The following is a 13,229-nucleotide window of genomic DNA, read 5'->3' as shown; positions in this document are numbered from 1 at the left end:
ACTTTTGCCAAATGGGCATAGTGCTAAATAGCTTCTCAGCAGTTATTTCTCCATCTATAGATTGATGCAGCTCTCAACCCTCATCAGGCATGTTTCATTTTTCATCAAATACCAATTAAGGACAGAGGCCCTCGTGTGATTAGAGGGCAGAAGTTCAATTACTATAGAGTCCTCAGCCCAAAACGTTACATCTATTTCATGGCCCTCCCCTACATTTGTCAGGGAACATTGCAGAAGGAGGGCAGGGGAGACTACAAAAGGCAGAGGTTACAGAGACTGCTGAGAAAGTGTCTTCTGGATATGTCAGAGCCATTCCACTCATGAACTTAGAGTGGCTGTGTTTGCCTTCTCAGGACCTACTCAAGATCAGTCTGGTCAACATTTCATCAGAGAATGGTAAAGCTGAGAAGCCGTTAATCCCACCGAGTGAAAGTAAAGACCATTACCTAAATTCTTTGCTCAAATAATACAAGCTTTATTTTCTGTCAGACGGGGCTATGTTCTTTTTTTTTTTAATTTTTTTAAAGATTATTTATTTTTATTATATGTAAGTACACTGTAGCTGTCTTCAGACACTCCAGAAGGGGGAGTAAGATCTCATTACGGATGGTTGTGAGCCACCATGTGGTTGCTGGGATTTGAACTTCGGACCTTTGGAAGAGCAGTCAGGTGTTCTTACCCACTGAGCCATCTCACCAGCCCCAGGGCTATGTCCTTAACGCAGGGTTTGATAAAATAGTACTGAACATGGGAGAAGGTGGGGGTTTATATTAGCCCCAAAGATATGAGACTGGGGCAGGGGGTTCAGGGTGTTTGGTTACATAAAGAACTTGGCACCACAACTTAACTTCTCAGGGTGGGGGGTAGGGTAGAGGAGGTGGAGCATGGCAAACACCAGAAAATGAGTCAGGACAAGGTCAATCCCAAGTTCTACAGAAACCAGGAATGAACTTATTGTGACCTTGTACCAAGATGGCTTTTAATGTTAAGGTGGAGTCAGGCCAGTCCGTGAAAGCTTTGGCAATTGAAGTCTTCTGGGGAAGGGAGAGTCAGCTTTTGATGAGAGAAGTGGCCGGTAAGGACACTGATGCTTCCATAGATGGTCTTACACCTATGCACATAAAGACAACATAAGAGAAGGTGAAGTCGAGAGGAGGAGTTGGCGAATGTTGGGGAGATGTTCGGGGAAGAAGGGGGTGGTATGGTCAAAATACATTGCCCTCATTGTGAAATTCTCAAAGAGTAAAGATTTTAAAAACAAAACAAAACAAACAAACAAAAACCCTTTTAGATAATACTCACCCTTTACCAGCAAATACCAGAAAGTGACCACAGCCCTGTCACCCATCAGCCAGTGCTTAGTGAGGAGTCAGACTCCTATCACCTACAACAAATCGTATGTAACATTTTCCTTGCCAGGGTGATATCAGGTAAGACTGAGTGGAAAGCCATCACTTTCTCCCCCACTTGGTAGTAACGAAGATCATCCTGCAAAACGTCCAGGCAAACCACTTGGAACTGAGCAGAAGGAGACACTGCTCTCCCTCCTCACAGGGGTTGGAGGAGGTTCAGGGGGAATCTGAGCTTTCATGTGTCCAAGGCCTCTTCCAACCCATTGCAGCACCAGTGGAGATCACGTAAGGAGCAGTGACCCAGGTGCTTTGCCATCTCCAGTTTGGTGTCAGAGAGCTTTATTGTGGCGTTGAGGGTATACATATTTGCCTAACATACATAAGCCATGAGATGGAGAGGGGGGAAGGGAGAGGGGGAGAGACAAGAGAGACAGAGATAGAGAAAGAGAGACAGACAGAGACAGAGAATAAATACAGGGCATGCCAGCAAAAAATAAAGATTTAAAATGTAAATTTCAGAATAAAACACATGATAAAAAGATCTAACATACAAAAAAGTATATAAAAACCTCACACAGAATAAACTCAAAGAAATCTAAACAAAAACATATAATGATCTAATCCTAAAAACTAAACTAAACATTTAAAACAAAGAGGGAGTGTGTGTATGAAGAAAATTACACATACAAAGAAAATACTTTGACATGTATGTAAAATAAGTCTTTAAAACAGTGGTACTGTAGATGGCCTAGTCGGCCATCACTGGAAAGAGAGGCCCATTGGTAGTGCAAACTTTATATGCCTCAGTACAGGGGAACGCCAGGACCAAGAAGTGGGAGTGGGTGGGTAGGGGAGTGCGGGGGTGGGAGGTGGTATGGGGGACTTTTGGGATAGCATTGGAAATGTAAATGAAGAAAATACCTAAAAAAAAAAATGACTTTTAGAGTTAAAAAAAAAAACAGTGGTATTGTACATAAGGAGAGATAATGGAAGTTTTCTACATTTCCATCAAATGGTCTGACGTCAACTCCAGTAAAGTATAAAAACTTACATGTATGATATGCAATGGAACCATAAAAAGACAACTCCCTCAGAGCTCCACAAATAACCAAAACTGAATTCTAGAGTTATTAAAGAAGCTCACAGGAAACTAAGAAAAAAGAAACAAAAAATAAATACAAAATAGAATGACAAATTAAACTTAAGTAGTCAGACATATCCCTTACATCACAAGTCACTTCACAGCCAAACTCACTTGCCCAGATCTCAGACCACCTGAGAAGAATGCCACACATGGGCAGCTCAGTTGTCACATCTGTGAGGAAGCAGGGAAGCTCACAGAATCTATCAGGTTATAAACTGCTGTGCCTTTTTGTGGATGACAGTCAAGCAATCTCAATATTTTAAATGCCTATATCTCACCATTTTATTTTATTTTATTTTATTTTATTTAAAGTTTCACTATGTAGCCCTGACTGGTCAGGAACCAGGCTGGCCTCAAACTCAAAGGTCTGCCTGCCTCTTCCTCCTGAGTGCACACACTCTCAGGTGCTCTGGCCTGGAGACTGTCCCCAGCCTCACCACTCTAATTATCCACAGCTTGTATACATGTGCAGCAGAGAGTGGATTTGAAGTGGCTTTATTTCTTTAAGGCATGCACTGGTTTCTGTAACTTAAAAGGCTAGGGCAGGCCTAACTGCAGGTACAACAGGATCAAGGGGTTCAAATGAAGTCATCTCCTCCTCCCTCTTCCCTTCCTTCCCTCCATGATTTCTTTTCCTTCCTTCCCACCCCACTTGCCTCTAAAATGTCAGGGGAAACCACATGGGGTTTCCATTTCCACTAAAGCAGGGACAAGGTGCCAGTCTTGCTTTTATAGGAGTCAGGGGAAGAAGGTAGAATTTTCCTCCTCCTCTTCTTCCTCCTCCTCCTCCTCCTCCTCTTCCTCTTCCTCCTCTTCCTCCTCCTCTTCCTCCTCCTCCTCTTCCTCTTCTTCTTCCTCCTCCTCCCCCTCTTCCTCCTCCAGTCCTTGCTGGCAGGCTCTGAGCAGGGAGAGAGCCAACTGGACTCAGCAGGTCTATAGTCTACAAGCTTGGCAGCCACAGCGGAAACTAACACTTCATTCTATTTCCACCAAAGCTCCAGAAAAGGCCTCTTGGGCTATAATTAGCCCATGCTGACCACTTGTCCACTTTATATCCAAGAGGGTGTGGCACTTTCATTACTTGTTTCCATGGATTGATGAGCAGTAGGTGGGCAAGCCCACCAAGCAGCCCTGAGAGCCAACATCAGTGCTAAAGAGAGCAGAGGCAACACAAAGAAAGGCTGGCTGGCTGAGCAGGTCGTCAAACTTCATTCTCCCCAAGATAATAGTAAGTACCTGCCCATTAAATCTCATAAGCAGGCCTGAGGACCCTGTCGTGGGTTAATTTTTTTTTTAAAAAAAAAAGCACTTAAAAGATTGACTTGGCCACAGATGGTGACATTTGCCCTTGACCACCAATGGATCTCTGCTACTTTGAGGCCAATCTGGTGCACGTGTGAGTTCCAGGACAGCCAGGGCTACGTAGTAGTGAGATCCTGTCTCAAATAACCAACCAAAGTGAGAGTCATAGTGCTGGAGAACTGGAGCTGGCAGCATGAGTAGAGGCCCCTGGAGAAAGAAAGGGGCCTCTGCCAGGAGAGAGCGCAGAGGACAGAAGAGTTTAGATATTGGAAGGAGTGTGACCTGCTTTGTAACAAACTGGAAAAACAAGATACACTGGATGAACTCCTTTTTGCTGTTTGGATTCATAGTTTAACAACCACAAGACTGTTTTTGAAGAGTCTTCTTAATCAGGAATACAGATTAGTATAGAATAAATCTTTAATACTGACACATCCGACACCAAATTCTAACCACAGAAACAACAACACAGGGCTGGAGAAGAGAGAGCATGTGCTGCCCTTGCAAAGGACCTGTGTTAGGGCCCAGCATCCAGGTCAGGTAGCCCACAAGTGCCTGTAACCCCAGCTTCAGGGGACCCTCTGGGCCCCAGCAGCACCTGCACACATGGTACGTACTCACACAGACGCAGACATGATCTTTTAAAAAACGTTTAGGACATTTTAACAACAAAAAGAATATTATGAACAAGTTGATAGTATGTTGCCAAACTTAGAGATGCTTCTCAGAATACATCTAGATAAGGCTGGCACGGGGAACTGTAGCATGCAGCACATCAAAGGGAAGATAGAGACTTCCTGCTCAGCTACAGACAGGACTATGCTGCCACAGAGGCCCTGCCCATGGGGAAGTAGGAACAGTTGCACCCTGCACACAAATTCCTCCAAGTGTCTCACAGCACAACCCACCCAGACCCAGCTCTCAGTGGGAGCAAAGATGGCTCCAAAACCTGACAGCAGCATCACCCCTGCACCCTTCTGGGCTCTGGAAAACAAGACACTGTATTCAGAATTGCATCAGCCATGAGAAGGAGCACACACGGAGTCTCCAGTGCTCTGTAGGCACACACACACACACACACACACACACACACACACACACACACACACACACACAAAATCTTCAGAAACCCAGAAGAAGAACTAAAACAGGAATCAGAATAGGACTTTAGAATAAATATAACTCAGATAATAAAAAATAAGAGTATCTCATGTCCCCTTCCTCTCACCCCTAGACAAAGAATTATTGGCAACTAATGACTGCTGGGAGAGGAGAATCAGCCTCTGCCAGGGATGAGCCCCCTCATTGGTTATCCAGTACGAGGTGGTCAGCCTTGAAATCATGTACACAAAAACAGCAGAAACAGACTCTGCAGGTTGTAGTTATATAGTTCTGAAACATTTACACACAAATATGCATGTATATAACAATAATAATGAAAGAAGCTCTCAATTTGAGAGCGGGGGACATGAGAGGGGCTGGAGGGAGGGGACATAGGAGAAGCAAGTGATGCAATTCTATTTTATTTTAAATTATTAAAATAATAATAAATACAAATCATGGTGGAGAGTATAATTAGGACCCGGAACTGGAAGTTACTAAATGAAATGGTCAGATGCCTTGGAAGTAAAAGATGACAGCTGTGGAATGGGAAGTGGGTGAAGCTGAACATCCAACTTCTGCACTGGAAAACCGAGAGTCCACAGAACTCTTGGAAAACACAACACCGAGAAATTAAGGGTTTATAAATGGAGGAAGAAAACTCTGAAGAAATTCAGAAAGTTCATTCAAGAGTTCTAACATTAATCTCAAAGTTCAAAAGGACGAAATGCAAATATTGGGAGGTAAGACAGTATTTTAAAAAATAATGTCCTTGCTGGACATAGTGGTTCATGCCTATAATTCCAGCCCTTGGGAAGTAGAGGCAGGTATGAGGCAAACCTGAGGCTACACTAGACCAAAGAGAGAGACAGAGATGGACAGAGATGCAGAGACAGACACACAGAGAGACAGAGAGAAAGGAAGGAAAGAAGGAAGAGAGAGTTTCCTGTGGTTCAGTCTAGGAACAGAGTTTCCTTCCTTTTTTGCTTTTCCCTTTCCCAATTACACTATGGACTAACTGATTTAAAAGGCAGGCCATAGACCACAATATGCAGAGAACCACAGGAGATAAGAGATGAGGTCTGCTTTGGAAGCTGAAAGCAAATGAGCCAGCAGTGGTTGATTCAGCACATCAGAGAACATCCAAAGTCAGATGCTCAAAGAGAGATGGCTCACAGGTTAAAAGCACTGGCTGCTCTTCCAGAAGACCCAAGTTTGATTCCCAGCACCTACATGATGACTAACAACTACCTGTAACTCTATTTCCAGGGGATCTTAAGCCCTCTTTGGCCTGTATAGGAACTGCACACATATGTTACACAGACATACGTGCAGGTGAGACACCATACTCATAATATAAAGTATTTAAGCATCAAATGCTTGCAGAATGTGGAGGTTCAGTAAGCATTTGTACTTGGAGCCAGGAATGGACATTCCATTAACCCTTGAAGGTGGGACTATGGCTGTGCATAGTGGGACTCACTGAAAATGTGCCAGAAAAGCAAATGTCCGTCAAATGCCCACATCATCCTACTCAGTCAGCCAATTCCTCCTCCTCCTCCACTGCCACCGCTACCTAAACAGGCACCTAGAAAGAAGATCTCTGGAGAAATCAAGTGAAAAGAAGACCACAAGTGATCTCATGCCAAATGACGGGATCCCTGCACGGAAGCCCCACCTAACGCAGTTAGCTTGCATAGTGGCTCATTCCTAAATGTGAAGAGAAAGCTAAGGCCACCAGACAGTAAAGAGAGCCGGAAAGGGACTCGGAAGGAGCAGGAGTCAACTTTAACCATAGCTACTTACTAAGAACTACCAGCGACGACTTAGCATATTCCTGACAGGATAGTGGGGCTCAAAACATAAAACAGAGGGGGTTCCATAATAGAATTAATAAAATCCAACAGATAGATGAGCACAGGCAAGTGACCATTAGAAGAAACAAAGACAGTACAGGAACCGTGCCACGTGTCTAAGTTGCCATATTTGAAGGTTCCCTTGTCAAAAGCCTTACTACACTTCCACCCACAAAACTACCTCCCAAATTTTGAGGGAATTTTACTTTTCACCACAGTTCCTTTCTTATACAAAATTGCCAATAAAACAAAAGTTGAGTAAAGGCATTTTCAAATAGATTTCCTATTTGGTCTCAAAATGTCTTCCTTAAGTGTTCCTCTCAAAGACATTACTGGATTAAGTGTGAATGCCAAGCACCAGGTGCAACGGGCACCTGAAGATTGCAGATGTCAATAGTCCTTTACCTCTCAATATATATTGCTCTACATATTCATTAATAAGTCATCATACTTTGTATAGGCCAATAAATTTTGCCATAAAAATTTAAGCATGTCATTTATACATAGGCTGGGAAGATGGTTCAGAAGTTAAGAACATTTGCTGCTCTTGCAGAGCACCCAGGTTTAATACCCAGTACCTATATGGTGGCTCACAAACATACTACAGTTACCCTCTGTAACTGAAGTTCCAGGGGATCTGATGTCTTCTTCTGGTCTCAGAGGACACCAGGTACACATAGCACACACACACACACACACACACACACACACACACACACACACACACACTCTCAAAACACAGATAAAATAAAATAAAGTTTTAAATAAATCATTTATATAGATAACTATAAAAATATAGTTGTTTGAGAACCCACATACCCTAAGGATAGTCTTAGACAAAGTGACTTTTAACAAGATCACCTAAAAAAATTAATAATTAGTAAGGTTCCTATTACTTTGTATGCTGACCTAAATTTTTTTTTTTAATTTAAAGATGAGTAACTTAGAGGTAAGCTTGGGAGTAGGTTTATTATGGTGACAAGACAAAGAGCAAGACTGAAGAATCACAGACAGAACGAATGGTGAGAACCAAGCTCATGACACTGTCTAAGCTGTTCAACCTTTGTGTTCTAAGATAGTGACAGTATCCATTCTGTCAAGGACCAGCCTCAGCTTAGGAAGGGGTTCTGAGAGAAGGGATGTCTGGGATCAGAGAAACAAACAACTCAAAGTCAAATTGTGGGTTCAAGGTGATGGCCTATGTTCTGCTCGAGCCAGCTTTCCAGACTGCTCTCTGTCTCTGTCTGTCTGTCTCTCTGTGTCTGTGTCTCTCTGTGTGTGTTCTGCTTGAGAGGTTTTTTTTTTTATTCTCAAACCTCTCTAGATAGCTCATCTCTTGCAGATCAAAAGTCCAGTCTTTTATTTATATATCAATTCAGTTATTACCCCAGGTTCCCATTTGATTATACCGAGAATCATCATCCCGTGTCCGCCTCTTGATTCTTAGAGAGAAAGGGAGCAGGCACAAACACAAACAATAACATAGCTGGGTTACCATTCCTACCACACCTAGGCCTGGACATAAACTCCCTCTGTCCCAGGCTACGCTTGAACTCAGAAATCTGCCTTCCTTTATAAGCATTTACATAAAAACTTAGCTGGGTTGGATCTTTCCTGTGATCGGCACTCCTGGAATCTCGTTATCTCCTTCCTTAGTGTCTTTCTGACAAGCTAGCTCATAGTGCAGCTGCCTCTGTTCCTTTAGATCTGTGAAGCTCCTTATACAATTCATTTGCACCCTTATATTTTGCATAGCTGAGAAATTATATATATATATACACACATATATATATATACATATATATATATACATATATATATATATATATATACATATTTTTTAAACTCATGTTTTCAGCATTCTTTCCCACAGCCTTAAGGGCTGTCCTGAAGGTCACAGTATTCTACCATTTTGCTGAGATACATCCTCACTTCCCAAATTCATGCTGTCTCTGATTATCATGGGTCCATTAACCTTGGCAGAAAGGACATTATTCCAAAGCAGGAACACAAATTTGTATGGATGTATGTATGTAAGTATGTACGTATGTATATGTATGTATCTCTCTCTCTCTCTCTCTCTCTCTCTCTCTCTCTCTCTCTCCTGATTACAGGAATAGTTCAGACCATTTTAAGTATTGAGAGGGGTAGCTGGGCATGGTGTCACTACCTTCCTGTCAATCTCACACAAAGAAAGAAAAAAAACCACAAGCCACCAGATAGATTACACGTGCCCATAACTTCCTACCTATCACAGCTCTTGGGTATCCTCTTTTATCCCAGTCACAAGGGAGGAGGTGTCCCCTGCTACTTAGGGCCACAGTTTTCTACCTTTCCTTTATTACTGTCCTGCTCTGGGAGTCTGTGAGACATTGTTTTCTAATTGCTATGTGTGCTGCCTCATAAAAGTCTAATTCCTTCATACACTTTTACATACTGTGCTCCTTGGGGGGCCATGGCCTTTGGGTTAGGTCTGATGTTTGTGTCCTGTCCCCTTTGATGAGATTGCAGCACTGAGAACCCGTTCTTCCACACATTCTCAGAATTTTCTTTTCTTCTACTCCAGGGGTTCTCAGCCTGTGGGTCGAGACCTCTTTGTGGGTCAAATGAGCCACTCACAGGGGTCACCTAAGACCATCAGGAAACACAGGTATTTACATTATGATTCATAACAATAGCAAAACTACAGTTATGACGTAGCAACAAAAATAATGCTTTGGTTCGGGGTCACCACAACACGAGGAACTGTATTAAAAGGTTGCAGCATTAGGAAGGCTGAGAAGTGCTGGTCTACAGGGTCTTCACTTCCCCAGCAACTCAGGCTCTCCCACTCGCTTCCAAAGGTACTGAGTTCAATTCCCAGTAACCACATGGTGGCTCACAACCATCTGTAATGGGCATCTGATGCCCTCTTCTGGTGTGTCTGAAGACAGTGGCAGTGTGTTCATATACATGATATAAATACATCTTTAAAAAAATTAACATGACTGCATCTCATCTAGTTACCATATACCTATTATTTATATTTATTATGATTGTTTTATAATGGAAACTTCTGGGGGAGGGGGGTTATGTTCAAAACAGAGTTTTTTTGTGTAGCCCTGCTGGAATTTACTCTGCTGACCAGGCTGGCCTCGAACTCACAGAGATCCACCTGCCTCTGCCTCCCAAGTACTGGAATTAAAGGCATGAGCCACCATCACCTGGAGTTATAAAGAATACTTATTCAATATGAGGATACTTGAATTCTCTTAGTAAATTTAGTATATACATTATTATGAACTGTGCTATGTCCTTGATTCTCATAAGTGAGGTCTTGTATACTGTGACCAATATTGCCTCTTTTCTTCCAACCCCTCTAAGTGATGGTTAGTTTTTGTCAACAGGATACAAAGTAGAGTCATCTGGGAAGGAGAACTTCAGCTGAATAATGACTTCCATGCGATTTCTCTGAGGGCATTTCTCTGAGGCTCTTTTCTTTACTCTTCTCTTCTCTTCTCTTCTCTTCTCTTCTCTTCTCTTCTCTTCTTTCCTTTCCTTTTCTTTTCTTCCGAGAGAGGTTTTCTCTGAGGTTTTCCTGACTGTCCTGGAATTCACGCTATAGACCAGGCTGGCCTCAAACTCATAGAGCTTTGCCTGCCTCTGGAGCATTTTCTTCATTGATGATTTGATGTGGGAAGAAGGCTCAGTTTCCTGCCTCTTCTCCTGTGTGAGTTCCTGCCCTGACTCCCCTCAATGGTGGATATGAGCCAAAAACAAAAACAAAAACGCCTTTCTTCCCCAAGCTGCTTTGGGTCAGAGTTCCATTCCAGCAACATCAAGTCAAACTGGGGCATGCCAGCTCCCAGGGGCCACCGTTTCACTGTTAGACATTCAACATCTCTTCAGGTCCCATATAAGGTGGAAAACAATTAAGGAGATTACCTGGTGTCAATCTCTGGCCTACACACACACACACACACCAACCAATTAAAAAAGAAAAAAAAGGATGAATCAGATGTCTAGCTACAGAGCTGCAGAGATTTCTCTGAGATGAGTCAGGCCACACACACCCTTTCTCTTTGAGATAAGGTTCTATTCAGCCTAGGCTGGCACTGAACTCAGAGACATGCCTGTCTCTGTCTCTTAACTACTGGAATTAAAGGTGTGAGCCAATCTTGCTCTCTAGGAAAGCTCCAGGAAGCACGCACGCGCGCACACACACACACACACACACACACACACCAGTATAGAACAGGTTTGTTTCTTTAAAATAATCAAAACCAACCATCCTGAACAAACCTTCCTGGTTTCTTCTCTGAGACTTGGTTGCCCCCACTTCGCACATCCTTCAAAGGCACACAGTGGCCTCCTTCCTGGTCCCCCCTTTCCATGTGCCTTCTCCACTCTGACACTCCTGTCATACAGAGTTGGTGGTAGAGGAAAAGGAAAGAAGGGAGCCAATGGTGTTCTTTTACATGTTCAGTGTTAAGTTCTCTCTCAAAGTCTGAGAAGGTCTCAGGAGAGGTCTGCATTAGGAAAAGAGTACCCATGATCTCAAAGGAGAACCAACCCTCCCTGACCAGAACTCAACTCCAAGCCTAAGGGTACAGGAGACTAAGGATGGACAGAGCCTTGGCACAGCCTGGAGCATGCAGTCCTGCTTGGAGACCTTGTCCAAAATTGTGTGAACCCGGAGTTTGGAAGCTCGAGTTTGTGTCGCTGTGGCCCACGCAAGGCATCTCGGAAGCATTGGGAAATGACTTATTAGATTTCACAGGACAAAGTTCCTCCTGTCACATCAGAAAACACCAGATAGCAAGGACCACACTCCGAGAGGAAAGTCCTGGCCTTCCTGCAAGTGGAAACAGGTGTTGTATCCAACTTACTAATTAAAAAAGTGAATGTTACATTATCTGCCTTGAAATCATGTCCTATCATCACACACTTAAAATTACATGGCTAATAATGTAATGGTAATTTCTTATGAGTAAATGCCTCAAGAAACTTATATTATAGCCCTGTGTCATACACAAGCTCTAAGCAGCGCAGCAAAGACAGTAGAAACATCATCCAAAAAGAAAAGAAAAAAAGACAAAGAAAGTGACTGCAAGGCAAGGCGTTTGGCACGGGAGAAGGAAAAGGGATGGAATTGTTACGTTTAGAAAACGTCTTAAGAAACATCTTGGCTATGGAGTAGTGCAAGGGTCGCCGTGCTCGCCCACATCCCCGGGGTATAACCCAGCGGGAAAAGCTTTGATCCAGAAGTTAAAAGTTGCAGAGACAGGTCACGAGAGAGTGGGAGTTGGCTTCTGGCACAGACAGCAGGCACTGGAGTCTGGACCAAGAGAGGTTAGCTTTGAAGGTTCTAGACAAAGGGAAGGCACTGTTCCTTCTTGTGCCGTAGAGGAGAGCAGTCAGAGGACAGATTTAAAATGTGATGTTGAATTCTCGGTATTAAAGAGTAAGGAAAGGAGCTGAGCATGGTGGTGCATGCCTTTAGTCTCAGCACTGGGCAGAGGAGGCAGAGGCAGAGGCAGAGGCAGAGGCAGAGGCAGAGGCAGAGGCAGAGGCAGAGGCAGAGGCAGAGGCAGAGGCAGAGGCAGAGGCAGAGGAGGCAGAGGCATCTCTGTGAGTTCTAAGCCAGCCTGGCCTACATAGTAAAAATTCTTTCATTCAGATAGATGGATGGATAGACAGATATGAGAGAGAGAGAGAGAGAGAGAGAGAGAGAGAGAGAGAGAGAGAGAGAGAGAGAGAGAGATCTGAGAGCATGTGTCAGAAAACAAGTAAATTCATATCTGTTTCCAAGTAATGAAGCTGGCCCAAGGCTTGTATAGGTTTGCAGATTGATACAAGTTCCTCAGAGACAGAAATATGTTAGGCCTGAGTTCAATACTCAACACTACAGAAAACAATTAGGAATTAAATGTATCTTCTCAATATACTACATGGGCTTAAAAACTGAAAAGTGCAAAAAACCAAAAAAACAAAAAGCTGGGCGGTGGTGGCGCACGCCTTTAATCCCAGCACTTGGGAGGCAGAGGCAGGTGGATTTCTGAGTTTGAGGCCAGCCTGGTCTATAAAGTGAGTTTCAGGACAGCCAGGGCTACACAGAGAAACCCTGTCTCGAAAAACAAAAACAAAAAACAAAAACAAAAGCAAGAGGGAAGCAGGTCTTGGAAGTGAACATCCTGGTAGAAACTGAAGAAGTAGTAGGTGGTAAGAAATGGGAAAGGGACTCATGATATTTCATCATGAATAATAATAAGTTAATACACAGAGGGCTCTGTGTCAAACATTGTGCTAAGCGTCTAAGTGTCTGAACACATCATGTCATTAAGCTCGTGTAGAAGTTCAGTTCTTTTTCTTAGTGTTCTCATTCTCTCTCTCTCTCTCTCTCTCTCTCTCTCTCTGTCACACACACACACACACACACACACACACACACGTAACCTTAAGGAATCATCTAGTTGATACAAACCAAACTCTTGA

General features: G+C 43.2%; 1 long non-coding RNA gene across 3 annotated transcripts in view; it reads right to left on the bottom strand.

Moving 5' to 3' along the window:
• Window positions 1–637: 637 nt before the first annotated feature.
• Window positions 638–13,229, bottom strand: part of Gm40191 — a 30,420-nt gene continuing 17,828 nt past the window's right edge. For all 3 annotated transcript variants that reach the window (XR_003949571.1, XR_879979.3, XR_003949572.1), the window contains exon 3: window positions 638–1,111. This is a non-coding gene — a long non-coding RNA (predicted gene, 40191). The remainder of the gene's footprint in view (window positions 1,112–13,229) is intronic.

This window comes from Mus musculus, chromosome 11 (genome assembly GCF_000001635.26).
Source record: "Mus musculus strain C57BL/6J chromosome 11, GRCm38.p6 C57BL/6J".
Classification (NCBI taxonomy): domain Eukaryota; kingdom Metazoa; phylum Chordata; class Mammalia; order Rodentia; family Muridae; genus Mus; species Mus musculus.
The sequence above is the reverse complement of the archived record's forward strand: the minus strand, read 5'-3'. Positions and strand labels throughout refer to the sequence as shown.